Genomic DNA, 19,715 nt, shown 5'->3' on the forward strand with positions numbered 1-19,715 from the left:
TAAGCATAAGCCGAGGATCTGGCCATATGGTCCCTGCCTCCAAAAGTATATGGTCCGACTTTCTCAAAAGGGTAGGCACTCTCAAAAGATCAGGAGAATTGCTTTCCCAGGGCTTGGTTTCTTTAGGCAAATAAGAAGGAAGTTAGAAAAGACCATAGCTAAGGTCTCTAAGGCAATTACATTCTGCGTGTGAAATAAGATCTTTTATTCCGTCGATAGTAAGATACGATTTGGTATATCTACAAGCATTTGACTCATCTAAACCTGTAATCATCACCGTAAACCTATTGATGTTAGTTCTACTTAATGCGCTCACATTCTTCATTTAACCAAGACTGAGGGGTTTCTTGAGTGGGAAGACTCTTTGATCTAAAATAGAGAGAGTTCTGAGCAAACTGAGATGTTCAGACCCCTTAGTTTCATATCAAATAATTAGACTTAAATGCTAAAACTAATTTTAATTATACAAACTTCAATTAGTGACTTTTTACATTAAAATGAATTCATAGACAGTTTTAAAAAACAGAAGAGCAAGGATTATATATATTTAGTAAATCACATCCAGTTGTCCAAAATTTTTAGACCAACAACACATCTGGTATGAAAGTTAACGTAATTCACAAGAACTACATACTTCAAAAGGTTTCACATGCATTGTTTGAATATTTGTCTAGAGGCTGAAAAGAATAGCATCCTGCTAATATTTCAGTGATGGAGGGGAAAAGGATGGAGGGAAAGAGAAAAAGAGAGAGGGAGAGAGAGATTTTCAAGGTCTAAAAAATTGTGGTTTTAAATGACATATTTCTATTTTGTTCTCAAAATGCATTGTTCTTTGAAAGAATATTCAAATATGATTATAATCTACAGTGCCATATCTTTTCCCTCTACATTTATCACATAAATCAATATAATTAGGCTAACACCGAACACATTGTTCCTTCAGTGTCAAGTAAAGAAAACTCAAGAGGGACTAAAAGGAACCCTGGAAAGGTGGACAGTGTCTCAGCATCGCCAACTCCAATGCAAAAACAACTCCTTGTATTAACATGAAAACCCAGATCTCATGGGAATGTTCATCCCTATCTCTCTAATTCCATTCCATTTCAAAGACTCCAGTCTTCACCAAGTGCTCCTATCAGGAATAACAAGATCAAATCCTTTTGGACCAATAAATAAATTCTGACCTCAAGAACAAGATCGATTCACTAAAGATTCATTTAGAGATGCATTGGAGGATTTAAGTGGCAAGCAAATCTGAGTATGTTGCTAGTTTGCTGTTTCTGCTTCCCTCATGTCTAGGACCAATGGCTTTTAAGTGACAGGGCATACAATATTTGCAAAGTCACCAAATGACAGTTTGTAAAATGTGGCACAGTTGACAATTTAAAGAATCCACCAAAAATCCAATAATGGGGTCCCATTTCTAACTCTCATCATCAACAAGCCTCATCTGTCTCCTCGCCCTCAGTAACTATTCCCATGTCACAGCAATGACCATCCCCGAGCTGCAAGCTTCTTCCCCCATTGCTGACACATTTTCTTCCTAATGTTCCTCTGTCTGAAGCCAAATAAATGTAGCAATCAAGCAGAAGTAGGCTGGGCTTCCTTTCTTACCCTTGCTTTGGGGAAGAGGAAAACCAGTTTAAATAAATGATACACCGATTTAAAAAGAAATGAATTGGATAACAGGGAGACAGAAACCATTTCTCTTGCTGGCTCTGTCTGTGCCTTTGAAGAGAAAGTTGTAAAATCACAATACCTCCTGTCTGACCTGATGTGCTGTTTTAATCTGCAAAACCGGGCTACATAATGCTACTGGCTATGTCTGTCAATGCTTCCCATCCACCATGTAGTGCTCCAAGCATTTTACTTGCTTTCTTTCACTCTCTAACCAGCACACTCCCTTGGGATCGTTACTGTGATTAATCCCACTTTAGAGCCAAGGAAACTAAGGTTTAAGGAGGTGAAGTGACTTTCCCACAGGGACATGGATCTTAATTGCAGTTCTGGCCTTTAAAACAGTGTTGACCTGTTTTCAAACCTCATACCTTGGTGCCCGATCTCTACCACCGTCTTCAGGAAGGATTTTCTAAAACCTGGGTACTGTTACAGGACTTGCAGTCACCCAACACCATCGAACATTATATACCAGCTGTCTTCCCCAAGACCCACCTCTGGAGAACTTCACACTGAAGGGTGTGGCAGCCACTCTCTCCCACTCTCAAGAAAATACAGACTTTCTTAGTCACCTTGAAAGGCCACAACTAGGTCTCTATTGAAGCCAGTAGCCATCTTCTTTTAAACTTACATGTAGGAGAGAGAGAGAGAGAGAGAGAGAGAGAGAGAGAGAGAGAAACAGATAATCTAGTCTAGACTCAACATGCTACCCACCCACCCCCCACCCGGTCTAGCTATCTCTACTGTTCATTCATTATCTATCCTGCATCCTCACTTTCTTTTCCCTAGAGCCTATGAAGGTCCACTTTGTGACCCACCAGTGGCTACAAAATAGTTAATAGCTTCAGGAGACTAGGAAGTGTAAGCAAACACTTCTCAGATATCTAAGCAAGACACCCTGGGAGTGGAGAAGCTATAAGGATCAAAAATGTAAGATCATTGTTATTGAAACTCTCCCCTAGCATTAACGACTTCAAATGTAAATTTCGTGATAATGTATTCTTTCAAATACAGAATTTTGGGGCTTAAGTAACCCGAGGAAATAAAATCACGCTGTCTTTCTCAAAGTTGTTCAATACTGACGACTGATAATGCTCTCTGGCTTAAAGCTGATTCTCCCAATACCATGTAACTAGGACTTATCCTGAATCTCGCTTTGGGCTGCCACTTTGAAGCTGAGACTGGGATTCAGGCGCAGTCTCCAAATTAGCGCTTAGCACCTCTGCCTCCCACCCATGCTCTCACGTAGACATCTCCCACCCTGCAAACTGTCTGAATCTTCAATCCTCTGCTAATATGAACACAACTTTCACACCTAACCTAACAGAAAACTGTAGTTTCAAAGTTTCAGAATCGTCTCCAGAAAGCCTCCAGAATTTGGTAATGACTTTGCCTTCCAGTTAAGGGTCCTATCCCTACGGGAAGGGCGTGAACCAGTTCCACCGCGGGTTTGTACGCACCTAGTATCACCTATCTCCAAGGGAAGGGTCAGAGTTTTGTATAATCGCCTGAACCCAAGTTCTACCTTGCTCAGAGATGCAGTCGTATTATGCCCATGGCTTTCTTACAAGGGCTTTCCCCAGCTCCTTGCCTCCCTCACCCAGTCAGCCTTTCGTCCCCATTAAAAAAAAAAAAAAAGGAGCAGCTCGCTGCTCCCTGCAGCAACGGTAGAGGCGCAGCGGTCTAGCAGACCCGGGGTTGCGGGGCTGAGCAGCCCTTTTGTTGGACGGGTTGCAGATGGTGTCCCGGCGCGGGGCTGCGCCTAGGCGGGCGTGGGGGGCGGGAAGCAGCGGGAGGGGGGAGGTTGGGGGAGGTCGGGAAGGGGGTCGGGCGGGAGAGGAGGAGACGACTGAACAGCCAATCAGCGCGCAGCCCATCAGCTGACCGCTTTTGCTTACACCAGGTGCACGCCGGCTGCGGGGAGCACAAAGCGGGGCGCACGGAGGGCGCCGGCAGCGAGCCGCGGAACGAGGCGAGGCCCGTGCGCCCCGGTTTGCAGCGCTTGCCGGGCAGGGACCGGGGCCCACGGTGTCCTCCCAGGCAGGGGCATCCGTGCTACTGCATCCCGAGACGCCTAGAGCGCCTTCCTTGAGACCCGATCTTTCGCTGCCCCGCCCTCTGAACCCCATTTCTTTTACCCTCCTTCCCAATCCTGCCTGTCTCTACTCCGACCCCCAAATACCGGATTTAGCCCAGCCCCGCACAGCAGCTGTTGCTCCTGCGGCTGTCTCGCCTTGCGTTTTTGGTGCTCTGCCGGGGGTCCCCCAAGGAGCCAGTGCGCGCTGCGGGTTGGGAGGAGGCGCTGCTCAGCCGGTCCTCATCCTCCCGCTGCTGCTGCTTCTGCTGCTGCTGCTGCCACCGGCTGCCCACTCTGTTCGCACCCCAACATCCCCACCAGCCGGGCCTTAGGGTAAGTGCCCCGACTAACTGGGCCGCAACAGAAGGTTTGGGAGGCAGCGAGGGGGAAGTAGAGACAAACTTGGCAGCTCAGCGGACCCTACAACGTTTGAGAAATCTCGGTCTAAAGGGGATACGGGGGCGCGGTTTCTCGAGCTGGGGTTGGGGGTAGACGAAGTAGGGAAAGGAGAATCTAGTTACCACCCTCTTGCCTTCAAAATGGAGCAGGAAGAGAGGAAGAGCAATAGTTGAAAAGGCAGCTCAGACCAAAAAAAAAAAAAGGCAAAAGGCAGTGACTGGAGCTGAGCCCCCAGAATTTCAGGGACCCATCAGGGGATGGTGGTGTCCAGAATGGCAAGGAGAAGGGAAGGCTTGGTTGGGAATGTGAACAGGGGAAGAAGCTGGGGCCTGGGAAGCGTGCAAATAGAAGACCCAGGGAGTTGGAATGGGGTCAAGAGGAGAGAAAGGAAGGTGGCAGGTTGTGGAGAGAGGAAGAGGTCTTGGGAATGGCCTCGATGTTAAGAATAAAGAGCAGGGAGCATAATTAACAAAACATTGAAAGTACTGAAGTCAGAGCATTGAAGAGAACATAGTAAACTATTATGTGGTCCAAGAAGGAAAAAAATTGTACGTTTTGAGCCTAGAAGGTGTAGTCCCTTAAGAAGGCTTGTCATAGGTGTGGAAAGTTCAAGGAAGCCTTGGTCTCTTCCAGGCATTTGCTCCGGGGTCAGTAGCTAAAAAAGTTTGCCAGCGAGTGTCCTTTGTGCTGCACTGAGAGGGGGTGTGGGCTGCTGCCTACTGCTTTCGTGCTTCCTGGGTTCCCGCAGTCACCGCTACCTGAGGGAAAAGTCCTTGGCTGGTTGGGTTTCCCCAGAAAAGCCAAGCAGCCAAGAAGCACCTCGTGCACTGGGCAGGTTGGAAAGTTCGTCCTGGGATTGTGGCCGGTCAGCAGGCATGGATGCGCAGGCTGGAAGATTCCGTGGTAGTACTTGCTCCAGAGGGACCTCGCCTGCGGTACCCACAGCAATAGCTTCAAAGGCAAGGCTGCAGAGAGTGATCAGAGTTGTCAAAGCCTTTGAGTGACTGAACCCTGTAGGCAAAGCTCCTAAATCCCATCCTGTCCTTAGTATGTTCATTCCCAATCCAGATAATAAAACAAATAACGGAATTCAGATTCGCTGAGGGAACAAGTACTGCTGACTTGTACTTTTTCCTGTAGAATCTCCTGAGACAATACACTATCTTGTTTTGCAATTCTATTTACCAATTTAGGCAATTAGTACTATTCCTATATTGCCGTCGTGACTTCATTTTTAAAAGCTGGAACTGGAGAAGTGAAAACTTCAGAACGATTCCTACTTTGACCTGTATAAAGCTGGAGTCGAAGTGGTATTACAGGCTCCAGGGCCATGTGTGTCATGAAGTCTCTAATTTGCATGCAAATGTGAGCCGATCCTGGCAGATGTCTGGCCTCATCCATTCACATGAAGGAATTTGAAAAGACAAGGAGTCTTCAGTTAACAATAGACCTTAAGAACGTGGGATAAAGGCCCAGTGTGGGTTTCTCTGTTTGGGGATTCCATGGCTTGCTGACACCTTTATTCAAGAGCCAAATTCTTGGTGTGGTGTTATGGGGGGAAGCTCAAATCCACTTGCTCTTACCTGGGTGTATACATGCATGCGGCATAGAGGTAGTGCTTCTATGCGGGCAGTAACTTTAATCCACTTCTGGCGGCTTGAAATATTTCTTCACTGACTCCTCAACTTTCAGAGTTCTTCTCTTCTTCTTCCAATTTTTTTTTTTAAATCTTGTCCAACATTTGCCCCCTACCCAGAGAGATAAGTCATGTAGGAAAAGGTGCTTGTCACTGGAAGGTCTCACTGGAGTGCCACTGTCTTTTCATTCTCATGTGAGTTCAGTAGGTGACAGAGTGAAAGAATTGCAGATGATGAGAGTGTCCCATTCTAGCAAAGGACCTGGGTTTGAGTGTGTGTTTGTGTGTGTGTGTGTGTGTGTGTGTGTGAGAGAGAGAGAGAGAGAGAGAGAGAGAGAGAGAGAGAGAGAGCGGGTGTGTGTGAGAGTATGTGTGTGTGTCTCAGTACTGAACAGTGAACAGGGAAAGTCATTTGATGGACTCCCAAAGCAAGGACCTTTCTGTCTTGTGTTATATTAGCTGGTCAGCCATGCTATTCACCTCCTGACTCTCTAGGACCGATGAAACAAAAGCTGGGCCGCATGGGCCACATGTGAGGCCTGCAGTTATAACCCCTGACAAACCAGTACCAGAAACCCATCTTTTGTCAGTCCTGAACATTGTTGAAGAGCGAAAGAAACCTATTCACTGAACAGGGTTTGTGACCCCACGTTCTATGTATTCACCAAAAGAGACATTAAAATACAACAGGAAGACAATATTGCTTTGGGCTTGATTGGGAAGAAGGGTGGACAACAGATGTTAGCATGCTGTTTCACATGTTTTCTGAAGCTGTTATTATGATTATTATATTCTTGCCCAGTACCCTTTATATACAAGCCAGTCTACTCCAATTAGGAAGAAATGAATTGAGTCCAATCTGAGTAACAAGTGTTACAGCCAAGTTCGCAATTTCTGCCTTGAAGCTGTGTGGAAGTCAGAAAGCAACATTGGTGTACTGAATTCTCATTTGACTCTCAAACCTGGCGTTCTGACTCCCTGATGGAACTGAGGGATGACTATAAAATAAAAACAGCATTTCCAAACTAATCCCACATAGCTCTCTAATGTATGATTACCAGAGCGTGGTTTTGAAATCAAGGTAAGTGCCACAGCAATACATCTATGAATGGTCAACTGTTAACCTCCCTAGGTCAGGTCTTTTCTGGACAAGTCTAATACAGGAAGGACTGAGTATGCATTATGGCAAATAAAATCATTAAAGTACTTAATATAAAAGATTAGTAAGAAATGCAAACACATTACAACTATAGATGATAGTTCTGAAGAAATAGCCATAGGTAGCCCTGTTAGAGTCTGGAAATTGAGATTAACGAGTAAACACGAGGCTGACCCTTGGCCTCTATATAGAGTCTGATACTGTTGGTCTCTTGATCTGAACTGTTCTGCTTCTTATAAATAATCTCTCAGAGACATATCGAGGGAGTATAAGTACTTAAAAGTCAACTTGTAAGAAATAAATCGGATATTACAGTTATAGTTCAATTCACTACCAGGTTAACTACAAATAACACTAATTTTCTTGTTGTAGGCCTTTATGCCACCTTAAATAAACCATAAACTGTATATAAAACATGATACATTATAGGCATGGGTGTCACTTTTACTAGGCTTTCACAGTTCTTTCTTAGAATTTCATTTTCAGCTACAAATAGTTATTCTCTGATTCATTTCAGCATTAATAAAAGGCTGCTCAAATATTGTATTTATTTTTTTAAATTATTATGCTGAGCATTTATTTCGGGTTAAGCCAATCTGAAGATAAAGCAGCTTCCATTTTAAAGTCATTTTTATTTCTGAGAACAATGGCAATATCTTTAACTCATGAATAGAGCTTTGATTAATATTTTATTCAGAATGAAATTAAAATTATACAGATGAAGTCAGAAAAACATGTAGTCTCTCTTGTTTGGGCTCAAAGAACAGAATGAAAAATAAAGGCTAAACTCAGTAAATTTCGCTATCTTAGAGAGCACCAGAGAAGCATTTGTCCTTAAAGTTTTAAATGAAGTTCACTTTAAAACTTGTTCTTTCTCTCTTTTAACATATCACCATTCCGGGTATATTTCAGAGTTTTGTTTCCATCTCTCAAAGAACAGATATAATAAATAGTTAATCATCTTGCATTATTATACCAGTTATTTGGTTAGTAAGTAGACTATTGCCAATTATACCTAAGGGATCTGGTGTGTCTTCTTTAATCTACTAACTTTGAGATTCCTCCCTTGTAACATAACAAGGTTAATAGGCCTGGAAGGACTAACTACCATAATCGGCTATGTTGTCAAAAAGGATTGTAAAAGCTTTGCTTGTAGTACCACAACTACCATAAACATTTAACTTGGATGGAACCATCATATCTACTGAACTGAAAAATTGCCCCTAAGAAGCAGAGAAAATAGGTGTCGGCTTGCAGTACACATCAAAGGTGCTGTCCACCCTAATTTCAGAGCACCTGCTGAAAAGACAAATGCATTAGGTTAGGGCACTTAGTTTTGAAAGCTGTGGAGTAGAGCTTGCTTTCATAGTGGCTTCTTACCTTCCATTGACACTCTTTCGAACTCAGACGTTGTGATGTTATTTGAAAGCTCTGATTACTGTAAATGAGTTGTAATCTTCGGACCCAGGCTGTCTTAGCTCGCATTTATTATACTATGGGGGCAGACATGGACTCCACAGCTGTCACCTCATTTGTGTATGAAACAGACACATTGGTGGCATTTTTGGGGGGTTTCCATAGTTACCTGAACAATGTACTTGTGACACCGACATGTGAAAGGTTTCTGTGGCAGATATTTTGTAGACCTGAGACTAAAGTACAACTATTTGAAATTTAAGTTACACATGCATTAGTCTGCCATTGTTCTTTGGAGCCACTTAATCATAGGATGATAGCTTCTCCATGCCATGGCCAGGAAAGTGCAACCAAGAGCCTTTCCCTAATAGAGATTTCCAAGAGCAGCATCTCTGAACCTCAGCAAGGGGGATACTTGCATTCATTTCAAAATATTTGGTTTTCCTATTTTGTACCGCTTTTTATGAGCTAGCGTATTAACATAAGTTCACTTTCCATTCTGAAGGGGAAACCTGGGCAGCCCCACTACCAGTACCTATCTTAATAAAAGCTTAGAAAGAACAACAAATCCATCTGTCTTTACTAGCAATAAGCACCGTCTGAAGAGCTCCATCTCGGACAACCAAAACAGCTTTGCGAAGAAAGAAAGGTGGCTTAATTGGTTTCATGTCTGTAATTTCCCCCTCTAGGAAAAGAGAATACCATTAACCCGCATTGTTGTTTCACAATAGTGGTAGGTCTTCATTTGTATCTATAATAATCAGCACAATCAAGTACAGCGCACAGTCAGGAAAGCTCAGAGCAGTGCCCAGCTCTGATAATAATGCCTGGTTATGTGTGTGACCTTCTGGGTGTCCTGCAACTATCCTGATGCTTTGCATCCCTGTCAAGGTGCTGCTGCAAGGAGCCAGAAGAGCTGTTTGATGCCGCTAGGATTATTATTACAAAGAACTAGACTTCTGCTCCAGTGCTGTGATTTTTCTGGGTGGCTAATGGCCAAAGAAATCACTTCACTTTTTCTATTTTTCCCTAGTTTTACAGTTAAGATGGTTTATATTATTGTTTTCCTTTTGAAAAGAATTTCTGGGGCATGAAAGATGTCCCACAAGTTACGCTCACTGGTTGTTCTTTTGGAAAACCAGGTTGAAGTCCCCAGAACCCACATGGTGGCTCACAATGACCTGCATCTCCAGTTCCAGGGAATCTGATACCATCTTTTGACCTCAGTGGGCATCAAGCACACAGTTAGTGCACATATATATGTTCAGGTAAAATATTCATATACAAAAAATAAAACAAACACATAGAATAACCCCCCAATACTGACAGCTCCATACTCCCTGTCCTGGTAGGCTCTTCCAGGGAAGAGAATTTGAAGGAAACATGAAGCTGGTTATGATTCCCAAACATCAGTTCACCTGATGAGTACATTCTGAACACTGGCTACATGTAATATGTCACATAAGGCCCTGAACCCAAATGAAGTTAGCTTGGTTTTTCTTCAGTTCATACTCCAAATCCAACACAAGCATACTGTATTCCTTGTATTCTTCTACATTCTTCGGTGCCAAGAATGAAAAAGGTATTTCAAATAGAAAATTTCCAGTAGGGGCAAACCCTACACATATACACAGGGTATTTAGAAAATTCTTAAAATCTAAAGACAATAGAAATTCTAGTGTGTAGAAGCCAGGAGTAACAGTAAGGATTCCAAAAATGCTTAATGTGGTCCCCTTAAACCAAGAATTATCCGACACTATATTATTAGGACCATGTAAAATCATGTTGTCACGGTGTTGCTTCTGCTTGCACTGGGGTTCTATTTGGGGTTCCGGAAAGGACCTGGCAGATGAGCAAAGTGTACTGTGGAAGTATGGGACATATTTTAATTCATGCAGTGCCTGTCAGAAAAGGCTTCGAGAAACACACCAATAAATGCAACAGGGGGTAATCAACAGGAACAAATATTCAGGAGACAATTTGAAATCCAGTCCCATTGAATGGAAGTAGGGCATGATTCCTCGAGGAAAGATTCTTTAGTGAATGAAGAACTGCAGAGTGGAGACTGCTTGTAAAGTCCTTATAGGACTGAATATTCATTGTGCCTTGAGAAGCAGAAGGGGGGAAAGAGAAAGTCTATAGTAACAAATAGAACAACACAAACTTGCATGGAAGAAAGATGTGGCTAAGTTGACGATGACATAGTGCCTCATATCTTCAAACCTTAAATTTTTCCCAACCATCAAATATGCCTCTCTTGCCGTGTCACAGTCAGAGATGGCAGGTGTTATTCTTTCTTCTTTTCCTCCAGTAACTAAAGGAATAAAAACCACGAATAGTTTCCTTTTGACCCCGTAATGTATATCTGATGTTTCTGTAAGAGAAGAGTGATAGCGAAGCTCTTCCTTAGCCCAGGTTGAAATTCTCTGAGGTCAAATAGCAAGTGGAGGATGGGCGAAATGATGAGTCCCAAGGCTGTCTGCATCTCTCACACCCACTGCCTCTTCCTCTCTGACTAGAGAGCAGGTAGCAATATTACAGTGAATCAGCACTGTAGCTCCTGGGTTACCAAAGTCAAGACCTGGAATGCGACGGTGAAGATGAATCATGCAGAGAAATTTAAACTGGGTTTTCCTGCAGACTAATTGGGCCTGCTCTCTAATATCCTAAGCTGACAATAGCAGCTTAAAAAACTCACTAGCAAACTGGGAAGAAATCTCATAGTAGAGTGATGGTAGAATTAGAATATGTGGAAAACAGAGATGGTCCACTGAGAAAACGTGCAACAATGTAGGCTTGTTTTAATATATAATTTCTTGTGTCAGAGTGACATGTGCCCATGCATGGCATATGTGCAGAGGATAGAGAATAACTTTCAAGATTCAGATCTGCATCTAGGATGCATGTACACAAGTATATGCACATGTATATATGAACACACACATATACACATGAGGAGAAAAATCCATACTAAAAAATTTATGCCTGTTTGTTTGTTGTTAGTAAGACTTGCTTGTCAAACTGAATTTTGAAGAGAGCTTTCTCTTCAGGTTATAAAGGTGTGCTGACCCTTGCTTGCATAGTGTAATGTTGTCTTAGGAGAAGAAAGAGAAGATATATGGCCACTAAAAGCTGTATGCAATCTCAGTGATGCACATGATCCTAAGTAAGAGTTACATAGGATTTCTGCCACATCCTGAGTGCTCCACAGTCGTAAGGGAATCTACATTAACTCATCACACATGAGTTATGGAATCTATGTTCTCATTAACTCATCTGACTCTCTCAGAACAACCAAGGACAATGAAATAGTCATTGGTGGATTTCTGTGGCTTGTTATGGCTGATTAAGGTTCTGGGCCCTGAGGATGACATGTAAGGTTCAATCCCCCAGAGGACCAGTTAACTTTGCTTTGCTCTGTAGGGACACAGCTAACCTCCTCATGTTCTCACAAACTCATCTTGTCTCACCCAGGAGACCAGCTAAGACTTCGGAGTTACCTGCAGGGAAACAAAAAATTTATGCACAGATTTTCCAGATGGAGTATTTTTCTTTCCATGTATGAAGGCTAGCATTGTCAAAGTGGACATCTACTGAAGAAGTTTCCAAATGACTTTGCTATCGCAGCTGAACAATGGAATGAGAGATTGCATCTATGCAAATGTGATGCTTAGTAATTGGAAGGAAAATATTACATAGGGCTCCTAAATTATATCCCCAGAGTCAGTCATTTTTTTAACACGACAGAGTAGTAGGAGACTAATAATAATCTCCAATATTAGTCCTTAGCTTCTGCAGTCAGTGTACCAGGAAAAACCACGAACACTTTTTATATATTAACTTATTTACGGCTGTCACATAGATTGTTTTACAACTGTCACAGAGATCCCTACTTTACAGCTCCTTTGGAAATCTAGGCAGAAAGTGCTAAGTAATGGCTAGTGTGGCCTTAATACATATTTGTTGGATTAGTGGATGACTAAATGAATTGAGTGACATAGGTTTCCGGAGAGAATTCTTGATTCAGGTATAGCATTTCTGCTTTCTAGCCAAGGCATTGTAAAACCCTCCTCTGTGACTCACAGAGCTGGGAAGAGGCAGAGTCAAGATAGGAACATGGGTCCATCTCATTCCAAATCTGCACCGCACTTAGCTATGTCTCAACCTCTTTAACTGCAGCTCTAGGGCAAAATACTGGACTAGATGAATTCCAGTAGCCTACCCATATTCTACAAAATTCTGCCGTGCCATATGAAATAATACTTAAATAAAATAAAACATTTTATTGATATTAAAGTTTAAATCTACTTTCACATTTTACTTACCTAATAACTATTGAACTTTCCTTTAAAATTATGTTGGCATTACTAACCACATACTTTTAAGTTCATTTTAAATAATCTTAAGTGGATGAAAATGAATTTTGGAAGATTATGTTCTTCTTATCATTATCGTCACACCGAATATTGTTATTTTATCATTGACTCAGTTTTGGTTTCTAAAGATTGACATCAAAGGTTAGCAAGATGGCTCAGTAGACAAAGTGCTTTCTGTGTGACTATGAGAACCTGAATTTTGATCCTAAGCACCTATATAATAAGACAGGCATGATGTTGGCGTGTACCTGGAATCCAAGAACTGGCAAGGCTGAGATAGGAGAATACCTGGAGCTTTTAGGCCAACCATTGTAGCTCAGTCAGTGAGCTTCAGGTTCAGTGGGAGACCCTTCCTCAATATATATATATATATATATATATTGTATATGTGTATGTATATATATCCAATTCTGACCTTTGGCCTCCAAATGCGCATGCACACATGTGTATGAATCTCCCACACATGTGTGCATACACTTGACAGTGTACACATGTACACCGGCACCCACACAAATGATAAGCAACATTCTGTTACACACAGAAAAGTCAGATATAAAGTGTTAGTGTCTTTAACATTTGTAGACGTAAGTTGCTGAATCTTAGGGAAAAGTGTCAAATGATTTTTTCCCCAGTACTTCAAGCTGCATGCAGTGTTTAAAATAACTACTTGAGAGTTTCTAAGGTTTCTAACGTTTCTAAAGTTTCTCCTCTTTGAAGGTGTCCTTCTGTCGTGGAAGTGATGCATCAGAACAGCATGTTAATCAGTGCTTGTCTGTTTCATGGCAGACGATTCAAGGTCAGGGGGAGGGGGGGTAGTAATGAAAAGTTTGGAGGTATCTCCCTGAGCCTTAGTGTCTCCATCTGCATAATGGGGAATGTGATGGTCAAACCTGTCTTATACCAACAGGAATACAAAGCCCTTTGGATAGCGCACCATAAATGGTCCTTAGTACATAGCAGAGCATAGGAGAGGGATTATGCCAGCAACTGACCTTTCCACCTGCGATATATCTGCATTCCTAGGGTGCTGATTCTGAGGCAAGAATTTAAGGGACAAGAAGATTCAGACTATATGCTCTATGAAGTCAGTAGCTCACACAATTTTCACTTCCTTAAGGACTGGCAGATAGATGAATGCATTCAGGCCTTTGCTCTTATTATTTCCAGATCATATCTTATCCTTATCCATTTCTTGTCGCTATAACAAAATACCTGGGTCAGTGTATCTTATAAAGCTGATTTGTCTCTTCACACTAGTAACTAGAAAATCCACACGGCACGTCAGGGTTATCCGGATAAGCACCCTCTGCCCCCCTCACTGTGTTACAACATGCAGGAAGAACCTCCATGGATACCTTTGTAAGTAAGTGCAAGCCAGGAAAGGTGAGCTAGCTTCCTAACAGTCATTCCCACAGGAGACTGCTTAGCTTCCCAGCCTCTGCTTTGCTACTGCTAGCATCTCTCCATTTGCACATGAAAGGGTGGGTGTAGAATATCATCTTTGAACTACCTCTGAGATGGAAACGAAGATCGTTTACAAAGAACCTCATAGGCATTGTCTGGTTCATCTCATAAAAGGTCTCTGACAGTGGATGGGTTTACTAGTACCTGGTAAAATGCATACTCTAGCTCTGTCCTTACTCCCAGCTGGTCACCGGGCTACCGTTGGATGCTAATGAATATGATTTTCTAAATGTGTTGAGATGAGTCTATAGCAACCCTGGGAGTTAAATATTGTGCTGTGTATAAAAAAGAAAAAAACGAGAAAAGGAAATTGTCCTTGTCCAGTGTGTTTCAGTTAGTAAATATGGGAGATCAAGAACGCTTAGCGCTATTTTTCTCCAGGATGAAGTACTCACACTCCCCTTGCTTTCCTCAAGTCTCCTCCTCATCCTCTTCTCAAGTTTAGAACATGCTGTCTTAATTTAAGATTATTTATTTATATCACTTGTAATGCCATCACTACCACACAGCTCCATAAGGGAAAAGCCTACAACTTAGTCTCTGGTCCCTGGCACTCATAAAAGCACTTGGCACAGGGAAAATGCACCCAGCAAATATTCAGTGAGTAGGAGAAGAGATTTCCATATCGTGTCTGTTTCATTTGGCCTATACTGCATCTTTTAAACAATGTTTCGTTATTTCCTCTGTACTTGGGTAGAGATGAGCTGTTCATATGCATGCATGCATTACACTCATATGATATAGAGGTTGTTACAGAACATAGAACTCAATTTGAGAAAGCTTTCATATTATTACTAAATTATATTATTAATCCAAATGTTCATTACATGCACATAGAATATAAAGTTCTCTTAGAAGGGAGATGTGAGGGATACGTAGAATTGTATGACGTTGTTTCTGTCCTGAATGAACTCCCAGACTTAGTGGAGAGACACAGTAAATGGAAGCAAGGCAAAATAATTAAGTGTAGATACTCTTGAACAAATCAGAGGAAACAGAAGATGAGGTCAGATGCATGTAGGTTTGACTCTCCACTGTAAGACATGCTGGCTGTGCAGTCCTGGACGGTTATAAAAAAAAAAACTGCTTCTTTTTCTCCCCACCCTCTCTCATCTGCAGATAGACGTATATATGGGAAAGAACTTGGCACAGTTCTCAGAGCATGACAGTCTGCAGTTCAGTCATTTGGCAAACAGTGACAGTACCGTTGGTGAGCAGATTCTTTTTTCCCATAAGCTGGGAAGACAGTGAGCAAAGGGTGGATACAGTCTGCCTTCCTGCATAGAGCTTGCTGACTGCTGGAAGAGAAAAGCAATAATCTGGTAATCACCCAAGTAAATATGAAATCATGGCTGTACTGATAAGTTCGGTGATCATGGGGCTTATAGAATACGACCTGGAGATATCTAAGAGAAGGCCTCTTCAGAGAGGTGATATCTGAACAAAAATCTGTAAGAGTCTGGCAGGCAAAGGATGTGGAGCAGGGAGAACTTTGCAAGTGAAGGCACAGAGGTAGAAAGGAGCTTGGTGGGCTTGAGGGACAGGAGAAAGACTAGTGTGATCTAAGAACAGAGAAGGCATAGCTGGTATGAGGAATGGAAAAAGAAGGGTTTGAGATGCATAAAGAGGAGTTGGGGCTGGGGAGGTGACTGCACAAGCCTGAGGACCTGAGTTCAGATCGATTGCACGCATGTAAAAACCAGGTGTGGACAGATGTGCATGCCTGCAACCCAGCACTAGGAGACAGAGATAGAAGTGTCCTGTGAGTTTTCTCCACTAGCTGAATTGATGAACTCCAGATTCAATCAGAGACCCTGTCTCCAAAGCAAAAAGATAGAGGGAGAGAGAGGAGGACATTGAGCATCAGCCTCTGGTCTCCGGTATGCATGCATAAAGAGAAGACATCTATGAACAGGTAGACATGTATGCATACATCACATACAAAATGAAAAAAAAAGAATGTGTGTAGTGCTAGGAGGGAAAGAGCAGAAACCTTTAATTTCTCTGTGAAAGAATAGCATGGAGTCCTTGCTGGCTGTGTGGCATGCCACTGTCTGACGTGTTGGATATGGCTTATATCCAAGAATAAAGGTCACACCAGGAGAGAAAAATAAAATCTCTCTTGTGTTATATATCTTGATTAAGTTGCCTAAATCTTGATTATCAGAAAACCAAAGAATAAAAAGAAAAATTATAATTAAAATGTGAGTGTCTTGTCAGCTAGCTTCCTTCTTTTGAATTATTTTCATGGCCTTCTTGTCCCTTCTAATGCATTTTCCTTTTATTATACCTGAGTGTCACAAGAGTTAACTGACAAATCATCACCTACGTCGTCTATGGAGCACAATTACTTTTTCTTTTTCTTATTTTATTATTTTTATTATTTTTTTATTTTTCAAGGCAGGCTTTCTCTGTAGCTTTGAAGCCTTCTCTTAAAGGAATCATGCCTCTTCTTGCCTCTAGCAAACAAATCTATCTGAAAATATATAGTTACCAAAACGCTGCGCTTGGGTCCTACTTTTGTGGATCTAGAAGGGCTTTTATTTAAAGCTGTTTTAGACTTTATGTGGATGTTCGTTGCTGAATGTTGGGCATCATTTTGTGTTTCCCAGCCACACAGACCCAAATAATCACATAGAAACTATATTAGTTACAAGAATGTTTGGTCAATGGCTCAAGTATATTCCTAGCTAGTTCTCATATCTTAAATTAACCCTTTCTATTAATCTGTGTATTACCATGAGGTTGTGGCTTACCGGTAAGGTTCTAGCATCTTTCTCCTTCAGCAGCTACATGGCCTCTCTTTGACTCTGTCTATTCTTTTATATAACTCTGTTCAAATTTCCCACTTTGCTTTACTCTGCTAAGCCTTTAGCCTAAACAGCTTTATTTATTGTCCAATAAAAGCAACACATATACAGAAGGACATCCACATCATCAAGGATGTTTATTTATTCTTCCTCTTCCCCCTCTACCTTGCACATAGCTAATGGATTGATCCTTATTAGAGAAATCATCCCACAGTTTCCCCAATAAAAAATAAGTGAAAATGCCTTAGCAAAATCTTAAAAGCCCTGTACATACTTCCCTGTCTGGATTTCCATTCCTCTTATGACACAACCTAAATCTCATTCAAATGAAGCAGGTCCTGTTCCACACACTTGCTCCAGCTGTCTGCTTTGGGCTTTAACCAGTAGAGAGTTATTCAGTGGTAAGCAATTAACTTTCTTTTTTAAAAAATTTTTATTGAGCTCTACATTTTTCTCTGCTACCCTCACTGCCTCTTTCCTCCCCTTCAACCCTATCCCAAGGTCCCCATGCTTACTCAGGAGATCTTGTCTTTTTCTACTTCCCATGTAGATTAGATCTATGTATGTCTCTCTTAGGGTCCTCATTGTTGTCTATGTTCTCTGGGATTGTGATTTGTAGGCTGCTTTTCTTTGTTTTACGTTTCAAAACCACTTAAAAGTGAATACATGTGATAATTGTCTTTCTGCATCTGGGTTACCTCACTCAATATGATGTTTTCTAACTCCATCCATTTGCAGGCAAAATTCAAGATGTCGTTATTTTTTTCTTCTTTGTAGTGCTCCATTGTGTAAATGTACCACATTTTCCTCATCCATTCTTCAATCAAGGGGCATTTAGGTTGTTTCCAGGTTCTGGCTATCACAAACCATGCTGCTGTGAACATAGTTGAGCATGTGCCCTTGTGGCATGATTGAGCATCCTTTGGGTATATACCAAAAGTTGTATTACTTGATCTTGGGGAAGGTTGTTTCCTAATTTTCTGAGAAATTGCCACACTGACATGTTGTATAGAATGGCGGCAGGTCCCATCCCACCACCCGGCTAGCTTAATGCCTGAAATAACCACAAAGAAATTGTATTAATTTAATTATTGCCTGGCCCATTAGCTCTAGCCTCTTATTGGCTAACTCTCACATCTTGAGATTCAACCCATTTCTAATAATCTGTATGTCACCATGAGGTTGTGGCTTACCAGGAAAGATTCAGCATGTCTGACTCTGGAGACTCCATAGCAGCTCTCTCTGCCTGCCTTCTTTCTCCCAGCATTCAGTTCTCTTTTCCCTGACCATCTAAGTTCTTCCATATCAAAAGGCCAATGCAGTTTCTTTATTCAACCAATGAAAGCAACATAAATACAGAAGGACCTCCTGCACCACTGATATTCAAAGGGGCTGTACCAGCTTGCATTTCCACCATCAATGCAGAAGTGTTCCCTTTACCCCACAATCTCTTCAGCATAAGTTGTTATCAGTGTTTTTGATCTTGGTCATTCTTACAGGTGTAAGATGGAATCTCAGAGTTGTTGTGATTTGCATTTCTCTGATGACTAATGATGTTGAGACTTTCTTTAAGTGTCTTTCAGCCATTTTAGATTCCTCTGTTGAGAGTTCTCTGTTTTTAAAGACCTGATTTGTAGACTATTAGGCCAAGAATGTATTTGTGGACTAGATTTGGAAAGAAGCGTTCACACTTAGTTCCCAATATCATGACTTTGTACACTTCATCACTTCATCCTCTCTATGCAGTTTCCTCTCCTCCTCTGACCCAGAAGCATTGCTCAGTAAATTATTTTCATTGCTTTCTATTATGCCTGTGTATTTGGAATGTATGGATCACCTAATTACTAGCACATGTTGGTGGTAATATTTATCAGCCCCAGATACTATGCCATCATGGATGCTCTTTAGGTTTTGGGGACTTAAAAGACACAAAGCTATATGTTTGCATTTTTAGCCATCATGCTAGAGCTTAGTGCTGGTCACTTTCTTGGAGAAATGTTTTTTTTATTTTGTTTTAAACCCCTGTTGGTTGTTGTTATCAAAATTTGAATACCATTTTAAGTAATATTAAATATTTCTTCAGCCAAGCTTGGTAATGAACACTTATAATCCAGGCACTTAGGAAGCTTAGGCAGGAAAATTAAAGGTTAAAGGTCATCACAGGCTAACCAATGAGTTCAAGACAAGCTTAGGAAAGGTATTTCTTAAAGCATCAAAAAAAAAAAACAGAACTTGGAATATAGGTCAGTGGCAGAGCATTTGTATATCATACACAAAGTCTCACGTTCAACCCCAAGTACCAGAGAGCACATACATATATGTGTGTGGATGGGTATTCCTTCATTGTTATAACCATTTGAATCATTTAAATATCCCATAGTTTAACTTGTCCTTAAATCTTACAATCTTGAAGAAAGCTGGAAACATGCATACTTATCCTCAGTTGCATCAAATGACAATGCAGGTTGTTTTCTTTAAAGGGAATAGTTCCCTTTTGTTTTCTTAAGCCTTTTACTGGGACAGAACATAAACCCAAAGAGAAATTAATTTTGTAAGTAAGACATGTTAATCTGTCCTGGTTATGGTAATGTTTTCAAGTTGTTATGGTTTAAAAGAAAGATCAGAAGGGAGGAAAAAGGGGAGGAAGGAAGGAAGGAAGGAAGGAAGGAAGGAAGGAAGGAAGGGAAAACACATGAATGTG

General features: G+C 41.5%; 1 protein-coding gene across 1 annotated transcript in view; it reads left to right on the forward strand.

Annotated features, from left to right (window-relative positions):
- Positions 1 to 3,582: 3,582 nt before the first annotated feature.
- Positions 3,583 to 19,715, forward strand: part of Lrrn1 (leucine rich repeat neuronal 1) — a 44,393-nt gene continuing 28,260 nt past the window's right edge. The window contains exon 1 of the mRNA XM_041641298.1: positions 3,583 to 4,087. The gene's annotated coding sequence lies outside the window, so the exon portion shown is untranslated. The remainder of the gene's footprint in view (positions 4,088 to 19,715) is intronic.

This window comes from Microtus oregoni, unplaced genomic scaffold (genome assembly GCF_018167655.1).
Source record: "Microtus oregoni isolate MIOR12 unplaced genomic scaffold, Mior012 000002F_ref0000024, whole genome shotgun sequence".
NCBI lineage: Eukaryota > Metazoa > Chordata > Mammalia > Rodentia > Cricetidae > Microtus > Microtus oregoni.